Source organism: Pseudorca crassidens, chromosome 6, assembly GCF_039906515.1.
Source record: "Pseudorca crassidens isolate mPseCra1 chromosome 6, mPseCra1.hap1, whole genome shotgun sequence".
In the NCBI taxonomy this organism is placed as follows: domain Eukaryota; kingdom Metazoa; phylum Chordata; class Mammalia; order Artiodactyla; family Delphinidae; genus Pseudorca; species Pseudorca crassidens.
Window position 1 is genome coordinate 134,361,237 of NC_090301.1, and position 26,709 is coordinate 134,387,945.

At 53.5% G+C, this 26,709-nt stretch overlaps 1 protein-coding gene across 13 annotated transcripts in view; it reads right to left on the reverse strand.

Annotated features, from left to right (window-relative positions):
• TMEM177 (transmembrane protein 177) overlaps window positions 1–26,709 on the reverse strand; it is a 40,416-nt gene that overhangs the window by 8,302 nt on the left and 5,405 nt on the right. For 2 of the 13 annotated variants that reach the window (XR_010944524.1, XR_010944522.1), the window contains exons 3-5: window positions 19,688–25,907; window positions 2,410–14,032; window positions 838–1,040 (exon numbers count right to left, since the gene is read on the reverse strand). The exons of 1 other annotated variant lie outside the window; for it this stretch is intronic. The gene's annotated coding sequence lies outside the window, so the exon portion shown is untranslated. The remainder of the gene's footprint in view (window positions 1–837; window positions 1,041–2,409; window positions 14,033–19,687; window positions 25,908–26,709) is intronic. 10 more of the 13 variants (XR_010944532.1, XR_010944531.1, XR_010944526.1 and 7 more) reach the window with 9 other exon arrangements.

The window sequence follows — 26,709 nt, forward strand, 5'->3', positions numbered from 1 at the left end:
CAACAGCGGAAGGAACCAGTTCAGAGGGCGGCCAGGCAGGTAGGAGCACAGACAGGGGCTTCTGTTAATATGTGCCGGGCACATCCTCCCTTTAAAGTCTGGGGCAAAGGACAGCCATGGGAGAACTGGGTGAGATTCAAGGGAGCTGTGGCTTGAGACCAGACAAACAGCTTGTCAGCAGCCGGGGACCCAAGGAGAAGCTCTTGAATACCCTGGTACTCCATCAGTACCAAGTGACAGATAGTTATAAGCAGAGCTGGCTCCGTGGGCCCGTGACCTGTGCAGTCACATGGGGCCCCAGGCTCAGAAGAGCCCTGTCACTGTCTCAGAAGTCTTCCTAACTTTGAACAAGGGACCCTGCATTTTCACTGTGCGTGAGCGCCACACACTATGCAGCCAGTCCTGAGTATGAGAAGGGCCAGCCGAGGCAGGTGCGTGGCCTCCCTCCTGCCCCGAGGCCCATGGTGCTCTCTGTGAAGAATCTAGTTCAATGGCTCCTGTGTCTTCCGGCCCCTAGAACTGCCTTTCTGTTCCCCAGCCTCCTGCTTCAGGCCTTGGCTAGGTTACAAGTCCCGCATGGCTCTCACTGGGCTGAAGCCAAGGTGTCTTCTAGAGGCCCTGAGGGGAGAATCCGCGTCTGCCTTTTTCAGCTTCAGAGGTCAGCCACACAACTTGGCTCCCAGACCCACCTTCAAGGCGTCAGGGAGAGCCTTCAAGGGCGGGGGAGCCCTCCTCACACGCATCACTACGGCCTCCCTCTTCCACTTTCAAGGACCATTGGGATTATGTCGGGCCCCCCTGCATAATCTCCCCACTTAAGGTCAACTGACCAGTTACCTTAATTCCCCTTTGCTGTACGACCCAACGCATTCGCACTTCTAGGTATTGGGATGTGGACGTCTTTGGTGGCGGAGGGGTGGAGGCGTCACTATTCTGCCCACGTCACTGTATCTTTATCCTTCTTTCTTCAACCCTTGGCATGCTTTTTGCCCAGGACTTTTTTTTCCATGAAGCTCCTTCATACGAGCCTTAAAGAGAAACTGATGCAAAAAGGAAGGGGAGAAAAAGGTGGGGGGGAGGGATAAATTAGGAGTTTGGGATTAACAGATATACACTTCTGTATACAAAACAGATAAACGACAAGGACCTACTGTACAGCACAGAAACTATACTCAGTACCTTATCATAATCTATAATGGGAACAGAATCTGAAAAAGAATAGATAGATATGTAGACACGTGTGTATATACATATATGTGTACACACACACATATAAAACTGAATTACTGTGCTGCACACCTGAAACTAACACGCCATTGTAAATTAACTGTACTCCAATAAAAATTAAAAATAAAAAAGGGGGGTAGGGAGGGGAAGGAATTGGTGAACATTTTGACAGCCTCTCAATTCACGGTTTTGCATTTTGCTATTCCCTTCACCATCTCCATCTCTTTTTAGCGCTACCATGTCTGACATATTCCAAGATCAGCAAAATTTTAAAGCTAAAAAACTCACTTATGAGAAGGTGGTAGGAATTATGTTCATTGAGCAGGGAAAACAACCAAGGCCCTAGAAAAGGCCTTTTAGAAAGAGAATATAAGAGAGACGCTTGAACAATTGCATTTCTTTTTTTCTTTAATTTTTTAAATGAAGTATAGTTGATTTACAATATCATGTTAGTTTCTGGTATACAGAGAGTGATTCAGTTATACATACAAACACACACACATATATGTATATTCTTTTTTTAAATTTTTAATTTTATTGGAGTATAGTTGATTTACAAATGTTGTGTTAGTTTCAGGTGTACAGCAAAGTGATTCAGTTATATATATATATAAAATCATTCTTTTTTAGATTCTTTTCTCATAGAGGTTATCACAGAATATTGAGTAGAGTTCCCTGTGCTATACAGTTGGTCCTTGTTGGTTATCTATCTTATATATAGTAGTGTTTGTATGTTCATCCTAAGCTCCTGATTTATCCGTCCCTCCCACTTTTGCCCGTTTGTACAAACCGTAAGTTTGTTTTCAGTATCTGTAAGTCTGTTTCTGTTTTGCAAACAAGTTCATTTGTTTCATCTTTTTAAAATATTAGATTCCACACATGAGTGATATCATATGATATTTGCCATATATATTCTTTTTCAGATTCTTTTCCCTTATAGGTTATTACAAAATATTGGGTATAGTTCCCCGTGCTGTACAGCAGGTCCTTGTGAATAACTGCATTTCTGTCTTTCACTTCTGAACGTGAAATGTATGCTCTGGACCAAATGAATTGCCCAAGACCCTTAAATTTCCCTGCAAAGTCACCATTCCATTCCTCCTTCCAAGGCCAGGCCCTCCCTTCCTTTGCTGGGCGAGGGGCTCCGGGGTAAGTGCAATTTTGCGCTTGTGTATTCCTTACCCGGCGGGGTTTTGAGCATTGCAAACAAGAACTCTAGGGCAGATTGCTCAAAGAGGCTCCTGGCTTGGAAAGTGCTGCCAGCTGGCCTCGTACCCGTATCTTTGCAGTAAATTTCTCTCAAGCATATGCACACACAAATACGCCTTCTGTGGAGGACGATGAAATAGTCTTCACCACGGATGCCGGGGGAGAACGTGCTGAACCATGAAACTGCGGCAATGCCTTTGGGTCTGGGTATGGTGCTTCGTGGGGCAGAGTTTGTTACCACCGTCCCTGTTTCGTTCGTGGATGCATCCGCGCATCTGGGACCTGGATGCTCCGTCGACACTAGGACAGGGCTCACCGCGGGGACAGCGTGTTTTTGTTCCGCACCATCGGTCGGGGCGCCTGCCTGTTGGGCCGCCCAGCCCCTCGGCCGCAGGGCAGTCACTTCTGACCCCCAGCTTCTCCCCTGGACCTGAGACACAGGGAAAGGCTTTGCCACTTGGAGGTCACCCTGCAGGATACCGGGGGCGAGCCCGGCTGCTGCCAGGGCGGGGAGCCAGCGAGCGGAAAGCCCGCCCCTCGTCCAGTGGGCGACGAGCGACGAGCCGCTTCCAGCTGAGCGTGGTGGGTGCTTTCGGATCAGCCGCTGGGGACACCCTGGGGCAGCCGGGAAAGCCTCCAGAGGAGAGGCCCTTGGGTAGAAAGGAGGCATGAGTGGGGACTGCCAGGGGCCAGGGGATTCGTGCAAAGGGACACAGGTTCAAACCCCACCGTTGCCACCCTGAGAGACACTCGTTCTCTTGGTCTCTTCCTCCAGGGAAGCGTGATCACAGCCTCCCTGCTGTAGGACCCTAGAATTCCCGGCAGTGCAGCCAAAGTCCCAGACAGCCCCCCGTCCAAGTGTAGGGGCACACGTTCCTGGCTCTTCTCTGCCCTCCTTCCCGCCCCGGCGCCTCGTCTGCTTCACACCCGCCTCCCGCCTGGGGTTTGCGCAGCAGCCCTCGCCCGTGTGTTGAGTCCCGTGGGCCTCAGCCAGGGCTCTACCTGGACCCACACCTGGACCCATGACCAGCAGCCTCGGCTTGCCTTTATCGACGGGCCCGCAGTGACCCAGCCTGGCAGCCGGTGAGGCCCAGGGCGCGGAGCCGGCCGGAGGGGACGAGCGCGCATTCCGTGAGCCACCCGCCAGCTCCCGCTGCTTTGGGGAGGTCACCCACGCGTTGTCCCCACCTCCCTTCTTTCCCGTGTCTCGCTCAGAGCCCTGGGCGGAGGATTCATGAGCTCGTGTCTCAGAAATGCTTTGAAGATGAGAAGCCCTGAGCGTTTCCCCAGCAGCCCTCAATTTACTTCTTCAGCGCTCTCTCTGGGTTGTCAAGCCTTTGTAGTTATTCTTATAAATAGCAATCTCTGGCTGCTTCCATTTTTACCACGGCTGCCCTCCTACAGCAGACCAGCCACGGGGCTGGATATGCCCATCCCCCTTCTCTCCACACCCTTCCACTCCTGCAGACCCCACCCTCACTGTCCCTTGTGTGCTCTCAAGGTCACCCACCTCCCTGGTGCCCAGCCACTGATCTACCCCAATGACTCCCAGGGTCCCAATATGGTGACCACCACCCTCCAGCTCTGGCCACTGCCCACCTGCTCAGCCACATACCTGCCTTGTTTCCAGCCCTGGGCTCAGAAGCACCAGGCTCAGTCATGCCCCCAGGCCAGGACAGAAGCCACGTCATAGAAACTGGAAACCGAGCCTGGTGGTAGGCCTGACCAGCACACGGCTGATCAACGGGCATTCTTTGAATAAGATATTTAAACCATGCAAAAGCGTAGGGGGAGACAAATAGCGTATGATATCGCGTATATGTGGAATCTAAAAAAAAAAAAGATACAAATGAACTTATTTCCGAAACAGAGATACACATAGAAAACAAACTTACGGCTACCAAAAGGGAAAGGGGGGAGGGATAAGTGAGGAGTTTGGGATTAACATACACACACTACTGTATATAAAATAGATAAACAAGGACCTACTGTACAGCACAGGGCACTCTACTCAATATTATGGGTAGAGTTTACCCTTCTTTAAGGGTAAAGAGTCTGAAAAAGAATAGATGTATGTGTGTGTGTGTGTGTGTATATATATATATATATATATATATAGCTGAATTGCCGTGCTGTACACCTGAAACTAACACAATATTGTAAATCAACTATACCTTAGAAAAAAAATGTGTGGGGAATAACTTAACAAACCACCTAGCTTATGACAGGAAAAGCTACCTTTATGTCTATGGACCTCTTTTATTTCTCTCTCCTCTTTTATTTACTATCTCTCCCAGAGACAACCACTATCTTAAATTTGGTGTCTGGTATTTCTAGGAAAGTCCTTACACTTTGGTTATATATGTATATATATCTTAATAATAATAGTATTATTTTGTGTGCTTTTAGACTTTAGATAAATGTTAATTTACGGTACGTATCCTTATCAGATTTACCTACTGACATTTTAGTCACATATTCAACACACTAACTTTGCTTCTTGATGATTCAGTAATATCTTTTTGTCACAGTCCTTTTTTAAAAATTCAATTTATTTATTTTAGGCTGCATTGGGTCTTTATAGCGGTATGTGGGCTTCTCATTGCGGTAGCTTCTCTTGCTGCAGAGCATGGGCTCTGGGCACACAGGCTTCAGTACTTGTGGCATATGGGCTCAGTAGTTGTGGCACATGGGATCAGTAGTTGTGGCTTGTGGGCTCTAGAGAGCAGGCTGAGTAGCTATAGTGCACGGGCTTAGTTGCTCCGTGGCATGTGGGATCTTCCCGGACCAGGGCTTGAACCCATGTCCTCTGCGCTGGCAGGCGGATTCTTAACCACTGTGCCACCAGGGAAGCCCCTGGCATAGTCTTAACAAGAGTCACATTGACCAATGACATAACAAGAGGGGGTGATGGGAGCCCTGTAGGCTGCAGGAAGGAGTATTTTATCACTGATGTTCTTTAGAACTGCTGGTACATGCTGGTAAACAAAAAGCTGACTGACTTTTAGTGGTGTCTTAGCTCAGGCTGCTGTAACAAAATACCACCGACTGGGGGGCTTAAGCAACAGACATTTACTTCTCACAGTCCTGGAAGCTGGAAGTCCAAGGTCAGGGTGCCAGCAGATTCAGTTCCTTCTTCTGGCCTTTTCACTGTGTCCTCACATGGCAGGGGGAAGGGAGAGACAGAGACAGAGAGAGGGAAACAAGCTCTCTGTCCTCTCTTCTTATAAGGGCACTAATCCCATCATGCGGACCCCATCCTCGTGACCTCGTTACCCAAAGGCTCCACTTCCAAACACCATCGTACTGGAGATTACTGGAGATTCAACTTATGAATCTTGGGGGAGGGACACATTTCAGCCTATAGCAAACGGTTTTATTATTTGTTTTTAAGTTCTTTATAGACAACGTACCCCTTACTGCCTGCGGCAGGGAGCAGAGTTCAGTACGCAGCTGTGGCATCCGGAGATGTCCCGGGAGAGGAAGCAGTTTGTGTAAGGGGCTCTGCGGGGGGTGCGGGCACACACAGGTTGAGTCGGGGGCTCAGTATGGCTGTGCCCCCTACTGTGAGCGTGTGTGACATCTTGTGACATTTCAGATTAAAAGACACCCGGGAAACACATCTACCAAATGCAACGTGTGGGTCTTGTTTAAACCCTAGTTCAAACAAACCAACTGTAAAATAGTCACCTTCAGAGCAGCTGGGAGAATTTGACTGTGTATTGGGTAGTGCGCGAGCACAGGGAACGTTTGCTCCTTTTGTTAGGTGTGTTAATGTGTGAACACAGGGGGGAGCAGTTTGAATATACTTGTTATGTAAGAAAATGTCCTTATTCTTGAGAGATACATACTGAACTCATTTAAGCAACACCAGGAGGGCTCGGATTTTTTTCCCACAGAAACAAAAAAAGATGAAACAAGTATCGTGGAGTGGCAATCATTGTCAAACCAAAGTGATGGGTGTTTTGGGTGTTTATTGTACTGTTTCTCTGAGTTGGGATCTAGCCAGCGGGCAAAACCCACTGGAATATTTAAAGCAGTGGGACTTAGGCGGAGTACTGGTCACACCGTGGGGATGGGAGAGTTAGGGTTAGGGTTAGGAAGCCAACAGAGAACCGAGATCAATGCCAGCAGCTGCCGGCCCCGGGCCAGAGAGCAACACAAAAAGGTGGTGTCACTGGGCTCAGGGGTTGGGGTCACTGAGCAAAGTGGAAACCTCAGCAGGCCTTCTGGGGACACTGGAGCCACGGTGGAGCTACAGTTGCGGTGGGGACAGGACCCGAGGTCAAAAGGGAGAGGAAAACCCCTGCTTTTCCCTTCCTCCCAACCCCGACTCTGCTGCCAGGGTCTCTCAGCCAGGCTCAGGCTGCAATCACAACAAAGCCAGCAGGGGTCACCGCCGGGACCCAGGGCAGAGCAGGGGTGAGCAAGTGGGCTGGCTCTCAGGGCAGACAGGGCCAGGGCCTGCACAGAATTCCCTTACATTTGTGCATGTTTTTCAGAAGAAAAGGAAAAGAGACCTCTCCCCTAAGCATTGCTGGCACAAGACCTCTCCTGCCCTAGTGAGCTCTGGACGGCAGGGCTCCTGGGCCACAAGACCATGAGTTCCATTTTAAGACACCTGCTTTTGCTCAGATTATGCCTTCCTGGCAAATAAAGCAAGAACACCCCTGTGTCGTCACAGCCTGCCGACGAGGACCCAGAAAGACTCAGCCGCTGTCACTGCAGGAAACTGTAGATGTATTTTCTGAGCTTTGGGAGGCTGTGAGATTGGGCCCAAAGCCCCGCAGTGGTCCCGCAGGTGACCAACCCCCAATCCATTTCCCATCTTCCTGCTTGATTTTTTTCCTGATGACGAGGTGCCCAGCTACAAAATCCACTTCCCCCAGTTCTCTCGGAGTTACTAGTGTCTATGTGACCGAGTTCTGGCCTATGTGATGTAGGCGGAAGTCCTGAGGAAGGGTGACCCTTCTAGGACAAAAAGGCCAGTCCCTTTGCCTTTCCTGCTTCTTCCTGTTTGAAATATGGATGCAATGGCTGGTGCTGTGGTAGCAGTCTTGTGACCTTGAAGACTAAGTTAGATGCTGGAGCAAAGAGTCTGGGACAAGGATGACATCTTTGAGCAGCTGCACCAGCCCTGGACTGCCTGGTCCTGGGCTTCTTGTTAGGTGATTAAAATCCATCCTTACTTATTGAAGTCACTGTTGGGCTTTCTGTGATTTGTGGTTGAACATGTATCTTGACTGAAAGCAAAGGAATATGCTTTTACTCAGCAGAAGGAAAAGAAGGAAGTAAAGAAGTCGGCTCCCCAGGAAGAGACTAGCATTATCTCTACATACGATGCTAAGCACACAGCAGATGCTCAAGAAATATAAACCAGTAAATGGGTGAACTGATATGGCAAGTGGACGGCCACCTGGGCAGTGACCCTGAAGAGTGAAGGCTTCTGGTAGTGAGGCCACCTCTTCCACTGCCTCAAAGGAAACCAGTCTGAACATTGCCAGGATACCCGATGTTATCACGTTATCTGGAGATAGGAAATTACTTCCTGAACATCCTGGGGAAAATGCAAATAGTGTACGTGGAAGGAAAATACATAAATTTGTTCATCACCCAACAGATAACAGAACTCTGAGGGGATAGGTGTAGCACACACACCCTAAGGTGACCCCCAGTGAATCACAGCCTGGGTGCGGGTGGAACCTGGGACTTGCCTTTAACCAACAGGATATGGCAAAAGCGATGGGCTGTCAGTCCTCTGATAAATTACATCATACGGCAGAGTGATCATACATGTGTGTGTGCACACGACACACACAGACTCACACACACACACACACACACAGTCACAGCTCTGAGCAGGCTGGAGTGAGAGAGAGATTCCTTCGTGGTGACTCTGAGGAAGGAAGCTGCCATGTGGTGAGAGGGCCACTTGGCAAGGGAGTGTGGGCGGCTTCCAGGAGCCGAGAGGATCACGCGCTGCCAGCCAGCATGAGAACAAGGACCTTAGTCCTGCAGCTAAGCAGATGGGCTCTGCCAGCAACCAGAATGAGCCTGCAAGGCACTGAGGCTGGTGGACAGCTCGGGCCGAGGCTCTGAGGCCAGCCCTGGTCAAGTGTCCAGGTAGGAGTGCAGCCCCTCCTGCACCTTGATCACAGCCTGCGAGTCCCTGAGCAGCAGACTCAGCTGGGCAGTGCCCAGAAGTCCGAGATAATAAATCCATGACGTCCCAGGCCACCGCCTGAGGAAATTCCTTACACAGCAATAAAAGCTGGCACAGTGGCCTAGAGAATGAAGACCCTCCTGTGGAACAGAGGCGGCTGCACAGTGCTGCTGGGACCCAGCCTGGGGAGGGCAGGTCTGGGCACAGCATCCATCTGTTCACCACTGACTTGTCAACAGCTTATTAGGGGCCACTGCTACGTGCCAGCCGTAGGTCACGGCACGAAGCGTTGCCTCTCACACCCTATCTCTTCTTCACCACGCAGCTGCTGCAGTAAGTCCACTCCAGACAAGGCAGCCGAGTCCCCACTGTGACCTGACACAGGGCCGGACGCTTCACAGCACAGACTCGTCAACCATCACAGTGACCCTGGAGGCAGGGGTTTATATCATCACTGCACAGAGTTGCATAACGTCACATAGCGGTACAGCTGGGATTCTAAGAAGTTAAGTCAGTCCCTCCCATTCTAAGTGGGGTTAGAATATCGCGTTGGGAAAAATCAGGTCATCTGAGCTCACGTGGCCCCCTCCTCTTCTCAGAGGCTCATTCTTAAAAGAGTTAAAATATTATGCATTAAAAGTTGCAATCTAGTAGTAACTTATGGCAGTTTAAAAATGGAATAGGGACTTCCCTGGTGGTGCAGTGGTTAAGAATCCGCCTGCCAACGCAGGGGACATGGGTTTGAGCCCTGGTGTGGGAAGATCCCACATGCCACGGAGCAACTAAGCCCGTGAGCCACAACTACTGAGCCTGCGAACCACAACTACTGAGCCCGCGTGCCACAACTACTGAGCCTGCGTGCCTGGAGCCTGTGCTCCACAACAAGAGAAGCCACCGCAATGAGAAACCCATGCACTGCAATGAAGAGTAGCCCCCGCTCGCCACAACTAGAGAAAGCCCACGCGCAGCAACAAAGACCCAACGCAGCCATAAATAAATAAATAAACTTTAAAAAATAAAAACGGAATACATATCTAGTGTGCCTTTTTCACTTTTCCTTTGTCAGCATCTTCTTCCCTTCCATAAAGGCATGATTAGAATGTTCCTTCAAACGCTTTCTAAATTTGAATCTGGTGTCGACATTCCTGTTGACTGCATTCTGCTGCATGGCTGTGAGGGTGCAGTGAAATGATGCAGATGAAGCACCAGGCCTTTTTTTCCTGTACACAGCTTTGTATTCTTCTCTCTACACTTAACATGTGTGTCACTCAGAGCCCTGGAAGGAAAAGCATTTGCTCTGATGGTTCAAACGGAGAGCCGCTTAGTGAAGGACGACTTGCAGAGACATGGACAAGTTTACCTCCTCCGTTTTAAGGGAACAAACGGAGGATGTTGAGGCACCCAGGAGCTGTCCAGAGCAGAGAGCTCTTACCACCCTCAGGGCCAAAAGGGCAAGAGAAGAAAATGGAGGTATCAGAGTCCAGAGAGGGTGCAGACTTAGACGGGCTGCCCAGAGAGAGCTGTAGTCCTGGAGGCATCTGAGGCAAGGAGAGAGTGGAGAAGACCCTGCCCAGCCTCTCTCCTCCCACGCCTCCCTCTGGTGTGTCTGACTTGCAGCCAGAAGCAAAGGGAACTGGGATGAAGCAGTGCACTGGGGTGCAGGGCAGAGCAGAAACGGATTCGGGAAAGACGCATGGAGAATTAGCATATGATATTATGAGCCTTATCCTATGTCATTAGAGATTTCTTGAAGACAGTGCTCTTAGAGTTGATTTACAATGTTGTGTTAGTTTCAGGACTGCAGCAAAGTGATTCAGATATATATATATTCTTTTTCATATTCTTTTCCATTATGGTTTATTACAGGATATTTTATATAGTTCCCTGTGCTACACAGTAGGTCCTTGTTGTTTATCTATTTTATATATAGTAGTTTGCATCAGCTAATCTCGAACTACTAATTTATCCCTCCTCCACCCCCTTTCCCCTTTGGTAACCATAAGTTTGTTTTCTATGTCTCTGAGTCTGTTTCTGTTTATTTTTTAAATAAATGTATTTATTTTATTTATTTTGGCTGCATTGGGTCTTCGTTGCTGCGCGCGGGCTTTCTCTAGTAGCGGCGAGCGGGCTTCTCACTGCAGTGGCTTCTCTTGTTGTGGAGCATGGGTTCTAGAGCGCAGGCTCAGTAGTTGTGGCGCACGGGCTTAGTTGCTCCGCGGCATGTGGGATCTTCCCGGACCAGGGATTGAACCCATGTCCCCTGCATTGGCAGGCGGATTCTTAACCGCGGCACAACCAGGGAAGCCCTCTGTTTCTTAAATAAGTTCATTTGTGTCATAGTTTAGATTCCACATATAAGTGATATCATTTGATATTTGTCTTTCTCTGACTTACTTCACTTAGTATAATAATCTCTAGGTCCATCCATGTTGCTGCAAATGGCATTATTTCATTCCTTTTTATGGCTAATATTCCATTGTACATATGAACAACATCTTTATCCATTCATCTGTCGATGGACACTTAGGTTGCTTCCATGGAAGACAGGGTTCTCAATGGCTAAGAATTATTTCATCATTTGGTCGGTCTATGACTTATTATTAGTAGTAGCAGCAGCAGTAGTATTAGAAGATACTTAGATTGGTCTCTGCTCAATTACTACAACCAGCATCTTTGCCCGGAATTATTTTTCTACAACTGCCATGTTAAGTGACTCAGTCCATGGAGGTCTCTCCACAGTCTGCAGGCTTGGAGAGCCCAGGTGAGAACACTCCCCAGCCATCCCGGGATCCCTGGAAACCACTCTGGGTCATCACCTCTTACCTTTCGAATTACGAGTCAGGAGGCGGCTTGGGCGGCCCCTGAAGGAACTGTTCTTCAGAAAACGCAGGGCTGGATTCAGCGCTGGGGGAGGGCGGGGGGGATGCCTTGGGGTGGGCCCTCGAAGACTATTAAATGCCAGGAGACTCAGCATCCTGGCTTCCACCCACCCGGCTGCTCCCGGGGGCTCCTGGGCCCCGGGCTGTGGCGAGCTTACGCCCCCTGCCGGCCAGCCAGGCATCTACGAGAAACGTTGCCAGCGCTGGTCCTGCAGGCGCCAAGCACCAGCCACCTTGAGCACAGTCCCTGGCATGAGCGCGGGCTCTGGAACTAGTCCCCTGAAGAGCTCCCACAGGGCTCTGAGCACCTGAGGGATGCTTGGATTCACATCCCTGGGGACGAGAACTGTCTTGGTTAGAGCAGGATCTCTCGGACACTGGTGGAAATGTAAACGTGCATACATATCAAGAACCTTCAAAATGTTTTCAATACTAATTAATTAATTAACTTGGTTGTACCGGGTCTTAGTTGTGGCTCACTGGCTCCTTAGTTGTGGCATACGAACTCTTAGCTGTGGCATGCATGTGGGATCTAGTTCCCTGAGCAGGGATCGAACCCTGGCCCCCTGCACTGGGATCGCGAGTCTTAACCACTGCGCTACCAGGTTCTTCAAGTCCCAAGAACCTTCAATTTTTGATCCAGCCTCACCTCCTGCAGGAAGCCTTCCATGTCCACATACCCCCAACACCCCAGTGTAATCTATGCCCCTTTTCCCTGCAGCGTTTTTGCTTGTCTCTGACCCAGGTCAAGAAGAGTAAATTTATTTTGCTCTGTTTTTGAACTCCAATTTCACCAAGTATTTGTAGCAACCTGATTTCCATCATTTCAGGGTTTCTCTCTGCCCTCTCCTTGGGATTATGTCCTCGAGGCAGGTAGAGGGAAGAGGGAATGCTCATGAAGCCAGGACAGACGGTGTGCAGCCACCGGGCCGCCTCCTGTCATCTGTCCTTGCAGGCAGCACGCAGGGAGTCCCCACCGAGAGGGCCCACGTTCCCGCTAGCAGACTCCTTCGCTGGTTACCTCTGGATTCCCGGGAATCTGCCTGCGGCTCCATCACTTCACAGGGGCACCTGGTTTTCTGAAAGGACAGCTAAGGAAAAGAAAAAGCTCAGCTCTTTTCAACTTCTTCCCTCCCCACACCCAGTGCCTCACAGGTTGATGAGGGCAGGTCCGCTCTGCCCTCACATCCCACTGCCCCAGCTGGTCCTGCCACAGCCCAGGGCCAAGGTCCGCCTCTCACCTCCGCTCCAGTTCCTCCGCAGGGAATCAGCTCCCACTCCCTGGTGGTTTCCTCCCAGATCTTTTGTCTGCTCCCAGTGACTCTCTTCCCCTAATGGTCTGGGAGGAAGCGACTGCTTTTATTCTGCTTTCTGCTCTGTATATCTGCCTGTCTTTCCAGAGGGCCGGGGCACAGCGGCTAAATGGGGAGAAGCACGGAAGGAGAGTAAAGGAGGGGGTGGAAGAGAGAGCTTGTTTCCTAAGGCACGCCCCCCGCGTCCCTGCCCTCCCTCACCCCTCCTGTAGGGTCGGGGCTGCAGAGGGGACTTGCCCTCTTAGAGCTCTGAGCTGCAGGGCCGTGCCTGCTGTCAGGAGCTATCTTCAGATGACCAGAGAGAGCAAGGAGGGAATCCGCTCGTGAAAGAGAGAGACCGAGAAGGTGAGCGGCAGAGAGAAGAGCGCAGGGAGAAAAGAGATCTGCCGCGAGCTGGGGCCCTTCGGTGAGACCTTGAACATGTGCTTCAGTTTCGCCTGGAGCCAGGTCTGACCACGGGCCGCCCCAGGGTAAGCAACTGGAGATTCATTCCCTGTGGACCAATACTCCAAGACGAGATCAGCAGGACAATCGAGAGAGGAGGCTGGGCCCTGCCCCACAGAAGATAAGAGACCACATACTCCTCATTCTCGAAGTCAAGGAGACATTCCCGGCTAGGAAGCTCCTTGGAGGTCAAAAAGGGAGGGGCACCGCCCCGCAGTAGGTGATGGCAACTCCCCATAGGCCTCTGCGGTGGAATCCACCTCGGCTAAGAGATGCGCACGCACAGGCCAGGACCCTGAGATAAACGAATACGGACACAGAGGCAGGCAGAGCGAGATGACTGGCCAGAGGAAACCCGGCAGAAATGCCCCATAAAAGTGATTCAAATGGCCACAAGGGCGCGACTCTCTCTCTGAGCCCGCCCGTGTGTCTATCCACACGTACTGCACTCTTCTTTTCTCCTAATGAACACTTTGCCTCTCTACCTTCTGTCTTTGTGGGAATTCTTTTCTGCAAAGCTGAAGGGCCAGGCCTTGTCACTGACCGCTGGTCAGGTGGCTTGGATTCGGTGCTCTCACCTCCACGACCCGACCTCAGTCTCTGGCCGGGAACCGAAACCCTGCTTCAAGCCGCTGCAGGCTGAGGCCAGCCAAGAACACACTGAGTCCGGGAGGGGAGCCAGAAGAAATTCTGGTCTTTGCAGCTGACGTTGCCCCATGAGCCGTGGCTCCGCGGCGGGTGTGACGTGGGCCGGCATGTAACCTCTGAGGAGTCCAGAATTTCCGCTTTGTGTGCTGCTGTGAGGATAAATGAGCACAGATGAGCAGGGACCACAGGCTACTTGTTGGCAGATGCAGACGTGCATGCCCGCCAGGTGGACAAGCCTGGTTTGAGTGTCTGGGGACGCCTCGGCCAGCGCCGCGGGACCCTCAGGCTCCCAGCCAGCACAAGGAAACTGCGGACTCAGGGATGCGTCACCTCAGGAGCCTGCAGACTCCTGCACGGCCCCCTCCTGTCCCCGCCCTCCTTCCATGGCCTGTGTCCCCATCTCCCGGTTCCGTCCACCCTGAGGTCCGGTCACCAGAACCAGCGAGCCAACAGCCAGCTTCTTTTCCCCGCTGTTCAACCAGAATTTCTAGAGATTCTCTCCTGCAGCGGCAGCAATGCTGGGTGCTTGCGTACAAGGGGACGAAACAGGCACCTCAGGAGAAGGAGAGAGACCGGGAGGCTGCCCGCAGAGGAGCCCCCAGGCTGGCAGGAAGGGGAGGGCTGCATTGCACAGACAGGGGGCGGAGAGCAGGCCAGAAGGCTGCAGAGGAAACGCCTGCAGGTGAGGAAGACAGCCCGGGGTTACATGGAGCTGGTGACCAAGGCAGGCGGCGGACGGAGCAGGGGCAGAAGCCCTCCACCCCTCCAAGTCTGTGGTTTCCCTGGCTTGCGGCAGTTCCGTTCAAGCGCAAGCTGGGTGAGACGGGCACCCCTGGGGGCCGCGCCTTTGGATGTCCCCAAGGTGCGCCGGGCGCTCAGCACCGGCCTGCAGGTGGCCGCTTCAGGCCACAGGCAACCGTGGGGAGTTTCGTCCAGGCAGGCTGCTTCCCTGGCCAAAGACAGCTGACTCCAAGCGCAGAGCGCAGAGCAACGAAGGCGCCCCAGCGAGGGGGGGCGCTGAGCTTCGCCCCCCTCGGCTCTCGCGGTATCTCCCATTCCTGCTGCCCCAGGCGTGCCAGGCTCGCCCCTGCCCCCGGGCCTTGGCCCGGCCCCTACCTCTGCTGGGAACGCCCCCCACCCCCGTGTCCACTTGGCTCCCTCACTCCGTTCAGCTCTGCCCCAAGGTCCCCTCCTCCATACGGACCTCTCGGCCACTCTCACCCCCCGAGCCGGCACCTCTGCCTCCTTGTCCCACAGCAGCCCTGCGCGTGGTCTCGCAGGCTCCACGACGGCCTGTTCCTTGCTTACTGTCTGTGCCCCTCAGGGAATATAAAGGCGGGGATGTTTCTCCATCGCCATGGTTGCAGGGCCCAGAACACAGCCTGGTGCATGGTCAGGGCTTGAGAATTGTGTGCTGATGGATGGAGGGTTGGGCTACCCCCGTGGTCACCGTGAGGTGGGTGACAATACTGGCAACTGACGGTTCCCCGGGTCAGTCCTAGGACACACAGGGCTCTCAGCAACGAACTCAGCTGCTGTCCACCCAGCCCCAGCTCCCAGGGCACGGCCCCTCGGGTCGGATCTCGCCTCTGGGCCCTGGGATTTCCAGACACGCCCCATCCAGGCTGCCCGGCTCCTGCATGTATTTGCTGCCTGCCTCCTCGGCTGGGCCCTGGAGGGTGCTCTGTGGACCTGGGCGTGAGGTGGTGCCGGCCTGGGCCAGCCCTGACTCAGGGCACCCGTGCACGTCTTGTCTGGCAAGTCCTGCTGTCCTAGGTCCCAGGCCAGGCTGGGGCACGGTAAGAGGGGTGTGGCTGCAGAGCTCCCATCCCCAGAAACCCGGGCGATGAAGCTCCGCCAGGTCCGAGGCTGGCTGGGGACTCAAAGCACGTGCGTGGCCCAAGGCTCCCGCCCCTTCTGTTACACCCCATGTGAACGCTGCAGAACCACTCTCTTCTCAGGTAAACAGGCTGACTGTGTACAATCTACTCATGACAGTGTGTGAAGTTCAAAACACGTGAAAGTGTTTGTAAGCTGATGCCTGCATCTTACGAACCTGGACTTTTCCCCAGAGCCATGCACTGCGACGGTACCCAGGGGTGCTCAGTAAATGCTTTGGGGTGTGGTGGCCCTCAGGCCCACAGGGGGTCCTCCCCTCTTGGGGCTTCCTCTGGCCTCTCCACTCTTGCCCACCCCCGCTCCCACCTAGAGCCTGCCAGGTGCTCAGCCAGGTGGCCGAGAGGCAGGAAGGCTCGCCCCGCTCGCCAGGCGCCAGGCGTTCACAGCCCAGTTGGGACAGACTGACAAGGGACCAGACGGGGTGCAGTGTGAAGAGTGCAGTGGAACGTGCCAGGCTGCCATGGGAACGGGGCGGGGGTGGTGCTCGAACCGCGTGCAGGAAGACAGCCCCTCAAGTCTGCTTTCAGCGTTTCAGAGCTGGGTGTGAAGGCGGGTGGCGGGGGGGACCCGGCCGGTTCTGTTCGCATTCCAGGGCTGTCACCTTAGTTGAGCTTATGCTCTTCCAATGGAAAAAAAAGAAAGGCACAAAGACCTTCTCACACACCCATAAACGAGGCATTTCTAGCGGCTCTGTCTTGCACAATCACTTCTTGACGTTTGTTTTCAGAAAGGCTTTGCGGCATCAGCTGACACCAGGCTGTGAGGGTCTGAGCGGTAAGAATTTGCAGGATTTGCAGGCTGCTTCCGTGAGCAGAAGCCTCACCTCCTATTCATGAGCGCCTCGCACCCCCAGTGAACATGAACTGTCTAAGCCAAGAGAGTTTGACTCTTGTAGTTGGGCTCTTCCGTGTGGTCTAGTGGCAGGAAGGAGGACTTAATTCAGTGGTAACAAGTAACCCCCAAATCTGGGCTGTAAAACCACGCGGGCTGGGTAAAGGGGGGATGGAGACCCCTGGCTGTCAGATACTTTCCCAGGGAAGCGACCCCTCATGGCTCACAGCCGCCCTCAAAGGGGGAGGGAGCAGGTGGGGACAGCACCTCGGCCACAGCGATACACAAATGCACACAGCACAACCCACTCCCAGCAGTGACGGGTGGGTGAGCACATCTTGTGCTGGAGAGACACCCTGCGTGTGTACCTCAGCGGTGATGTCTACACCGGTAATTCGAGTTCACTAACACTGTTATCACACTGCCGACAACAGCAACTGTTCTCATCTGACTCTGATTGCTCGGTGTCCAGTGAGCACAGGATTGAGGTCAGAGGAGACGAGAGAGGGAATAAGGTCCGGCACTGAGAGATCACTCATAAACTCAGCAGGGGAACTCGGTTTTAGGGGGACTGTGTTTCAAAGAGAGACCTCAGGCCAGCATCATATCCCCAGAGGACAAAGCAGTGACCTGGCGACTGAAATGCTCTAGTCGGGGTTCCTGGGTGCCCCCCGCGCTACTCCTCCGAATCTGTTCACCACGGATGTCCCAGGAGGGGTTGGGGCTCCCTGGGGTCTGCAGGAGGCTTTGCTGCTTCACAAAAGGGTGCTGCTGTCCCAGCTGTGGAAACCCAGGGTGATCCCTGCTTCCCCGGTGAGGCTGCAGCCTTGACAGAGGAAACAGCACAGGCATCATGTCAGGGCTCCGGGGGGCCCGTGGTGGCTGCACCAGCAACAGCTGTGTGTCCACGGGCAAGTTCCCTAGCTTCTCTGAGCCGCTGCTTCCCAACTGGACCAGGGGCGTAATCCTGCATCTCTTTAAGGGGGTTGCGGTCATTTAAGTAGATAATGTAAGGCAACAGCCGGAGTGGAGCGGCTGCTTCCTACGTGCGGGGGTGATACTGATCTGTGGAGGGAGCTCCACGGGGGACTGGACAGGGCAGGCCTAGGGGACGACTGCCCGCCAGGCCCTGGGGAAGCCAGGGCTCTGCCAGCTTTGCGGAGGGCCGGCCCAGCGTCAGGCCAGGCAGGGGCAGGGGGCCGTGGGCCTCGTGCTCTCACAGGCCTCCTGCCTGCTGGGCTGCCTCGGCTGTCCCTGGGCTTCTTGCCCCCTCCCTTCCCCTGCATTCCTCAGGTTAACGTAGCCTCTGATACCTTGGCTCAACTGAAGACCTCATCAGGAGGCAAACCAGAATCAATTGGTGTGTATGCAAGCCCGCAGGCTTACGCAGCAGATGGCTCCTGGCACTCGCTCGGCCTGCAGGGGGAGCCTTAGGGCCCAGATCCAAAACGGGTTGGACAGGAGCTGGAGGCGGGAAGCGCTGGGTCTGCAGGAGGGGCGGCGCGGGCGGGCGCGCAGCTCTGGCCTGATTCCCACCGGGGCTCTGAGATGTGCCCCTCTGCCACCGGGGCATCTGACAAGCTTCCTCGGCAGGGGCCCAGTCCAGGTCTCAGGGCTGGGACACCCTCCCTCTGCAGGCGCCCGCACAGGGCAGTCAGCCGGTCCAGACCTGCGGGCTGATGCCGAGGCAGCCTTCAGCTGCCGCTGGGAGCAGTGTCCGAAGGCACTGGGCCCGCTTTGGAGGTGCTTTATCCAGAGGGGACAAGACTGGGGTTTAGACGCCTTGCTCAGCAGCCACTCCCCCGTGCACCCCTGAGAAACGCGGGCTGAGCCAACCCTCACAGGCCAGCACCAATGGGGTCTGTCTGCCCGTTTGTCACAGGCCTTCCCGCCAGTCGCTACTCAGTCCTGGATTTGGCCGACACTTCCTGAACCCCGAAGACGATGCCAGGTCCAGGGAATAAAGGCTGGGGTGGCCCGGTGGCTGCCCCTAGAGAGGCCGGGGGCTGGTGGAGGTGTCAGACACACGAATGAGGCTCTGCCGGGGGGTGAGAGCTCTGTGCAGGGCAGTACTGCCAGCCCGACCCCCATCACAACCACCGGAGACATTTCCAAAGGCTCCGCGTGGCATCTCGGGGAATACAAGTCATCCTGCACTTCCTTAGCTTTAACTCTGTGCCAGGCACTGTTCGAAGTGCTTTACAAGTACCAACTCATTAACCTCTTAAAACTCCAGGAGATGGGCGTTGCCATTATTCCCATTTACAGACGGGAAACCAAGGTACAGAGAAGGTAAGTAATGTGCCCGTGGTAGTAAGCTGCACAACCAGGCTCTGGGCTGGTCCTGAGGCTAAAGGCTTCCTGGAGATGCACCTGCAGGGTCAGCCCCTGGCCGAGGCCCCCCCCCCCCCCCCCGTCGACCCCAGTCTCCCAGGACCCTGATTCCCGTGTTTTCTTACCTAAGCACATCGACAAAGACACACTTACTTCAGGCCACAGGGCTGCGCACAAGCAGTGGGAACCAGAAGGGGCCTCCAGTTGGTGTGCTCAGCTCTGAAGGGGACCCGCTCAGGGCAGGTAAGCTCAGCGACCCAGGAAAGTGAGGGAGACCCTCTGCTGGGGAAAAGGCCTAGGATCCACGTGTGGATAATGTAGGGAAAATTCAAAACTGATATTGAGTGCTTGGAAAACCGAGCCAGAAAGCAGATACAGGGCGTCCAACAGATTGTGCTGTGTGAGAGCCTAATTACAGTCATGCTGGAAATGTCTGTGTTGAACTAGCCGGTCAAAGGGTCAGTGTCAAGGTATCAGACTCTGGTTGGTCTTGTTTGGTGACAGCAGTAAAGTCTATCAATACAGAGGGTCTGACTATAAAGCAATGATATTGCTGTCTGTGCAGCGTGTGGATGCCCGGCTACTCCTTCCCTCCACGTAGGCTCTGGCCCCAGCTGAGCACCCTCCAGCCCTTGACAAGGTCGGCAGTGCCCAGCAGGGGCAACTGTCCCTGCAGCAGGTCGGGGGAGGGGTATGTGCAGGTGGGTGACAGCATGAGTCGATCCACTGATGCAGTTTACCTCTGACTTGTAGAGGGCCCTCTGGGGAACAAAGGCTGTACGGGGGTGGGATTGGAAGAAGTCCAGAGTCAGGATGGTTTTGAGTCCAGGTGGCCCCAGGAACTGCAAAAGATAAGCTTGTGTCCCCCAGGCCTGCTGGATCAGCAGGATCAAGCCTATGGGCACAGCTACTCATCCCCATTGGCCTTTGCTCTGAACAATCTGTGGGTGCTGCCTCAATCTGGGAACTCTCAAGCTCCCAGTGCATTGAAAGGCTTCAATCACCAGCATCATCATCACCACCACCATCATCATCTCCATCATCATCACCATCATCACCACCATCATCATCACCACCATCATCTCCATCATCTCCATCATCATCGCCATCATCACCACCATCATCACCACCATCATCTCCATCATCATCACCATCACCATCATCACCACCATCATCACCACCATCATCATCATCACCACCACCATCATCATCACCACCATCATCTCCATCATCATCATCTCCATTATCACCACCATCATCATCATTAACAACAAAACTGCGTTTCCAAGGAGGCATAATCAATAAGGAAGGAGGGATGTCCAGGAGACAGGAGGAGAATGGGATCCAGTGTCTGTGAGCTCTGCAGCAGAGAGAAGGGCAGACCTCAGTCACCCATCTATCAACCCGGAACCCAGGAGACATTCCTGACCCTTGACCTCTGACCTTCCTCTGCCACACCCCCCAGACCCAGTCTATCACCGAATTTCACCCATACTGCCTCCTAAATGTAGTCTGAGTCTTGCCTCTTTCCACCTCCACTGCCAAGTTCAAGCCAGCCTCATGTCTCCTCTGGTATCGCAGTGCCCCCCCGCCCCCTGCCCCGCAAACTGGTCTCTCTGCTCCTGCCTGGGCCTCTCAACCCACTGTCAACAATAATAATTCTTCATGTTAAGCTTTCCCTGTTCAAATTACTGTGGGCTTTCAGTCTCCCAGTTGGGCTCTGGCTGACACAAAAACCACACAAACTGTCTTGTTTCTAGCTTTTGTACAAGCTATTCCCATAGCCTGTCTCTGGCTAACATGGTCCAGTGGCTAAGAACACAACCTCTAGGGCCAGACCACCTGGGTTCAGACCCCAAGTCTAGCACTGGCTGGAGGAAAACCACTTCATCTGTCTATGCCTGGATCTTCCCATCTGTAAAATGGGGATAAGAGGCCTGTTGCAGGCATAACGTGAATTAACACATGTAAAGGGTTTGGCACATCTGTGTTATATACATATTTAATATTAACTATCAGCACTGGGTTCTTTCAACTCACACCGAGGGTTTCAGCAACAGGGGCCCCTCCTCTGGGGAGTCCTTTCTGGCCACTTCCAGCCCAGGCTGAGTTAGACACCCTCCCTTGTGCTTCCACACTAACCTTCACTGCACCATGTTGTCACTGCAGGTTTACTTCTGCAGGTCTGCGAACCCCAGAGGCAGACAGGGCAGGGTGCGCCCCCCGGGCCTCACAGAGCACCCGACTGAGGGAGGGGTAACTGTTAGTTCAGATCCTCTGAGAAAGAGACACCGAGACGGGATTACCTGAGTAAGAGGTGTGCTGGGGGACGTGCCTGTGAGGACAGAGTTGGGGGGAACAGAATGCGGGGAGAGCCGTCAAACCACAAAGCAGGGCTGACATCTGTGAAGGGGGCGGAAGGAAGGAGGCCTGGGTAGAAGGGTCTCAGACCTCAGAGCAGTTCTAAGAAAGATCTGCCCAGGCCACTAGGGTGTCCTTGAGCCACAGTCCGCCACTGGAGGAGTCCCACGGTTCACCAGAATAGGCTTGCGTGAGTACTGCACCAGGACCAACCCCTGCCTGAAAGCAGCGCGCGAGAGGCACGGCCTCAGGGAAAGCATGGTGGTGGATCGAGAGAAACAGCAGCTGGGGCTGTCAGTCAATTCTGCTCCCACAGCAGACCTGAAGCACATTTCCTGATTGCTGTGGTAGTTGACAGGCAGAAGCTTGGCCACACCCCAAGGGTACAGGCCAAAAGCAGGGATGCCAGGATCTGCCACCTTGATGCAGGGAGAGGGGGTGGGTCCTTGGACCCCTCTGAGGGAGCCTTCACACACATCTATATTAATACAGCTATAGAGGTAAGTCCTTATATATATACTGATGAATAAAGCCATTCAAAATTCCACCATTACAGAATTACTTTCTCTTACGAAAGTTTGAATTTCAGAAATTTTGCAAATTTCCTTACAGGTCTTTTACCATATTTACATTATTGCAATCCTCTTGCATGTTGTACTTCATATTTTTAAGAACATTTGATATTTAGACTATTTCTACATGTTTCTACCATAGTCTTCATACTTATGCTTTTTAGTGACTGACCAATATTCAACAAATGAATATACCAAAGTTTCCTAAGTCGCTATTTTTCAGTATTTCCATTATCCCTATTTTTTTTATATTATAGGTAGTGCTCTTATGCACATCTTTGGGCATATCTGATTTAGTCTCTGCTGGATGATGGCTCTAGAATGAGTTTCTAGGTTTGAAGTTACCCATGTGGCGTGTCAACTTTTGCTAAATTGCTTCCTAAACATAGTATGTCAATTAACCATGTGGGTCAGTTACCTACTGTGCATGAAACATTACCATAAAACGAAGGCTTAACATAACCCACGACGACCATCTCAGCATTTCTGTGGGTTGAGGATCCAGGCATAGCTTAGCTGTGTCCTCTGCTTCGGGGTGTCACGGGCTGCAGTGAAGGCACCGGCCAAGGCTGGGGTCTCATCTGAGACCTGACTGGGGAGGGATTTTCTTCCAAGCTCACACGGCTGTTGTCAGGATTCAGCTCCCTGTGGGCTGCTGGACTGAGGGCCTCACCGCTCCGCCAGCTGTGGCTCAGAGGCCGCCCTTACTTCCGAGCCACGTGGGCCTGTCCAGCGCAGCAAGACGCTTCATCAAAGCACGTGTCTGAGAAGATTAACGGTCTGCTAGTAAGACGGAAGCCAGTCTTTTGTAACATAATCACACTTGCCTTATTCTGTTGTTTTAAACCAAGAGCAAGAGGAAAGGATGACACAGGCTGAGAACAGCAGGAGCAGAGACCACTGGGGGCCACCCTGGAGGCTGCTTCCTACAGTGTCACCAAGGGCACATGCTGTACCGACTTTACCACACCCTCACTCATCCAGAGGTTCTAGGATTTAAACATTACCTGTGTAGTGGGTGTAAAAGACCATCTCCCATTTTATAAAGATGTGGTGCACATACAATGGAATACCACTCAGCCATAAAAAAGAATGAAACAATGCCATCTGCAGCAACACGGATGGACCCAGAGATGATCATGCTAAGTGACGTCAGACAGAGACAAATATGAAATCACTTATATGTGGAATCTAAAATATAACGCAAATGAACTTATCTACGACACAGACCCACAGACACAGAGAACAGACTTGCGTTTGCCAAGGGGGAGGGGGCTGGGGGAGGGATGGACTGGGGGTTTGGGATGAGCAGGTGCAAACTAGTACACAGAGAATGGATAACAACAAGGTCCTACTGCAGAGCACAGGGAACTCTACTCAATATCCTGTGATAAACCATAGTGGAAAAGAACATGAAAAGGAATGTGTATATATATAAAAGTGAATCACTTTGCTGTACAGTGCAAATTAAGACAACGTTGTAAATGAACTAGACTTCAATTAAAGAAACCCCACTATCTCCTACTTTTTTTTAAAGAAGATGTTGGGGGTAGGACTTTATTAATTAATTTATTTTTGCTGTGTTGGGTCTTAGTTTCTGTGCGAGGGCTTCCTCTAGTTGTGGCAAGCAGGGGCCACTCATCATCGCGGTGCACGGGCCTCTCACTATTGCGGCCTCTCTTGTTGTGGAGCACAGGCTCCAGACGCGCGGGCTCAGTAGTTGTGGCTCACAGGCCTAGTTGCTCCGCGGCATGTGGGATCCTCCCAGACCAGGGCTCGAACCCGTGTCCCCTTGCATTAGCAGGCAGATTCTCAACCACTGCGCCACCAGGGAAGCCCACCATCTCCTATTTTAATGCCCTTTTCTCCCGTTTGCTGTCTCCCCAGGGCCCCCTGGGTCCTTTGCTCTCAGCTGCTGCTGAGTAATTTCCCAAAAGGCGTCAGCTGAGGGCAAGGTGGGGCCCTGCCCCCACCGCGGCTCTGAGAGCTTGAAGTGGAGCCCTGTATGAGGTGGTGAGGGCTCCCTGGGAAGGTTCCAGCCACAAGAAACTGCTGGTATTTGGGCACAACTGCAAGACCTGAACACCCTGCTACCTGGACCGCTTAAAAGCACTAACATTTAGGAACCAATCTTCTTTTAAAGCTTACTGTAAACCCTGTCTGGGACTCACATTTTGCAAGTTTTATTTTACTTTCCTTGTCAGAAGAATGCTGCACGATACACATTAATGTCCGCATCGTACAGACAGGAAACTCAGGACCAGAGGTGTGAAGTCCCTTGCTTGGGGTCACTCCGCGAAAGCGGCAGGACCAGGACTTGAGCCCGCCCCGGCTGCGCCCCGCCGTGTTCTCCACCTCCTAAGCACCCCTGTTCCTCAGCTGAGGCCTCCTAAGGGTCTGTAACAGCCCTCCCCTCTGCCCATCCCCACCGCAGCCCTAGGCATGATGGACTGGGCGGCCCCTCTTCAGCTAGCGGAAGGGTCTCCCCTGGAAGTTCCAGAAGGCTCGGCTCGGGACCATTTTTTCCTGATAAAAGAGGGGAGGCTGCAAAGTGACCTCTCAGTGGCATGGGGAGAAAGGCTAGAGAGGCCACAGGACAAGTCTGCACCATGGAGCCCTCAGGATCAACAGGACAGTGTAAGTCCAGGGCTGTGAGAACGGGATCTGGGGCCAGACTGCCAGCTTCAAATCCTGGTTCTGCCACTTACAAAGCTTTGAGATTTGGGGAAAATTTCTTCACCTTTCTGTGCTATGTGCTTGTCTGCAAAATCAAAAGGATGTTACCAACTACATGTTCCAATTTGGGCGTAAATTTAAGAAAATACCTCTAAGAACCTAGCACAGTGTCTGGTGCCCAATAAAGGCCCCATGAACATGACTCCGGGGATGCAACAGGCAGGAGGTCTCACGGGGTGGGGACCACGCACCCATCTGGGACCTAGCCTCTGACACGTGCACACGTGGAGACCAGGAGCCCACATGCATGCGCCCAGCTCCAGGCGTGCTGCACGTGGCCCTGTATCGTGGACAGTGGCTGGTGGGGACAGAGGCAGTGGAGCCTGCTAGGGTCAGGGCCAGTGCCAGCGCCGGGACCCTGGGACTCCCTTCCCCGCATTCTGACCGTGTCGGGGGAAGGGGGGAGTACCTGCGTGCTGATGTAGCTCTGAGAACCATGAATGTGTGGGGGGCATAACACACTAGAACAGCGTTCTCTGGGGTCCCATGCAGAGCCTGACGACTAAGGTCTGCAGCAGGCATCTGAGAAGGAAACGTGCAGGGCAGCATTTACAGGGTAAATTCCTGCCACCTGGCCCAGCTTCAAAGCCTTTCTGGGATCGACCCTGAACCGCCTGTAGGGGCACAAAATACCACAGAATTTCGGGAGGTCAGCCTCCCCTAAAGCCTCTTGGGGTCCCTGGTGCTCTGAGAACTGATCTGTGCTCTATAGGAAAGAAAGGGAACCGCAAGTGTCCTGGTTTCCCCAATGAAGTCAGCAACCATGGAAGAGTGGGGCCAGGCCGTGCCCTTGGAAAGCATCCCAAGTTGGGAAACTAGGACAGGGTCACAGGATTCGTAATGGCCTTGCCCGGGGCATCCAGCCAGCCGTACTGTACTTGCTCAGAGACCCTAAGGTGCCAGGCCCATGTGTGTCGGAGCTTAAGAGCCTTATTCATTTATTCAAAAACGTGGAGAGCTTCAGTCCAGAGCTGTCAACGGGACACACAATACGCTGCTCTTGCAGACAGTACATTTCAGCAGAGGAGATGCTAAGCCGCGCTCCCTTACTTAATTACCGTTGGCAGCAGAGGCTACGAAGAGGTGCAGGGCGCGGTGGGCTCGGTCCCTGAGGGTTCCTGCAGAGGGAGCACCGAAAATTCCAGGACAGGGCAGGCCAGCAGAGAGGGCCCCAGACGGAGGCCCATGTGGGGAGGGGAGGGCAGTCGAGGAACCCACATGCTTGTAGGGCTGGATTCCACAGAGCGGCCCAGGCTTGGAGGCTCGGCTTTGGCCGAAAACAAAGGGATGCCTGCAAAGGGTTTTAAGCAGGAGAGAACCCAGTCAGACCTGAGCTTCTAAGAGCTGGGGGAGGTGGGGAGAATGGTCAGGAAGCCCACATGAGGAACCGCTTGGGGAGGGCAGGGATGGAGCCGGGAGCCGCTGGGCAGGGACATCACAAGGCCGGGCCCTGGTTTAGACACGAGGCAGGATGGAGGGGTGGGTGGGGGGAGGTCCAGCCCAGAGCAGGTTCTCAGCAACAGCTGCCTGCCAGGGCTGCGGCGGGAGAGCTCTGCCTGGGAGTGGACTGGCCTGAGCCAGATGGCAGGGCTGCGTGGGATGCGGGGCTGCGCGGATGCCCGGGAGTCGGGGCTCGCGGCCAGCCCAGCTTTGGGGCTGGGCCACGGGAAGCGTGTGAGGTCTGGGAACAGCCCCTGAGTGGAGACAAAGTTGGTGACTTGGGGTAGACGGAGCCAACTAAGGGGCCATCTCAGGGGGTCGCCTCCCCGCCCCACCCACGCCGGGGCCCCTTACCCTCCCACCTGGACGGAGTAGCAGGAACGCCGGCCTCCTCCCGGCTCCTGCGTTACTGAGAGCAGGCCCTGGGAGAGCGGATGCTCTGCCCTCAGAAACCCGTCTGCCGGGCCCCAGGGCGGGGACCCCAAGGCTCACCCAGAATGGGGCCAGAGTGCTGAGCCCAGATCACGGGTCAAGGACCCAGCAGGAATCAGGCCACCCCTGCCTGCTCTCTCCATCCACAGTGTTATGCAGGGACCGCCCGGCCTCTGAGTGGGCCTCCTGGGCTGGCTTTGTGCCCTTCCTGGGTGTGGCTT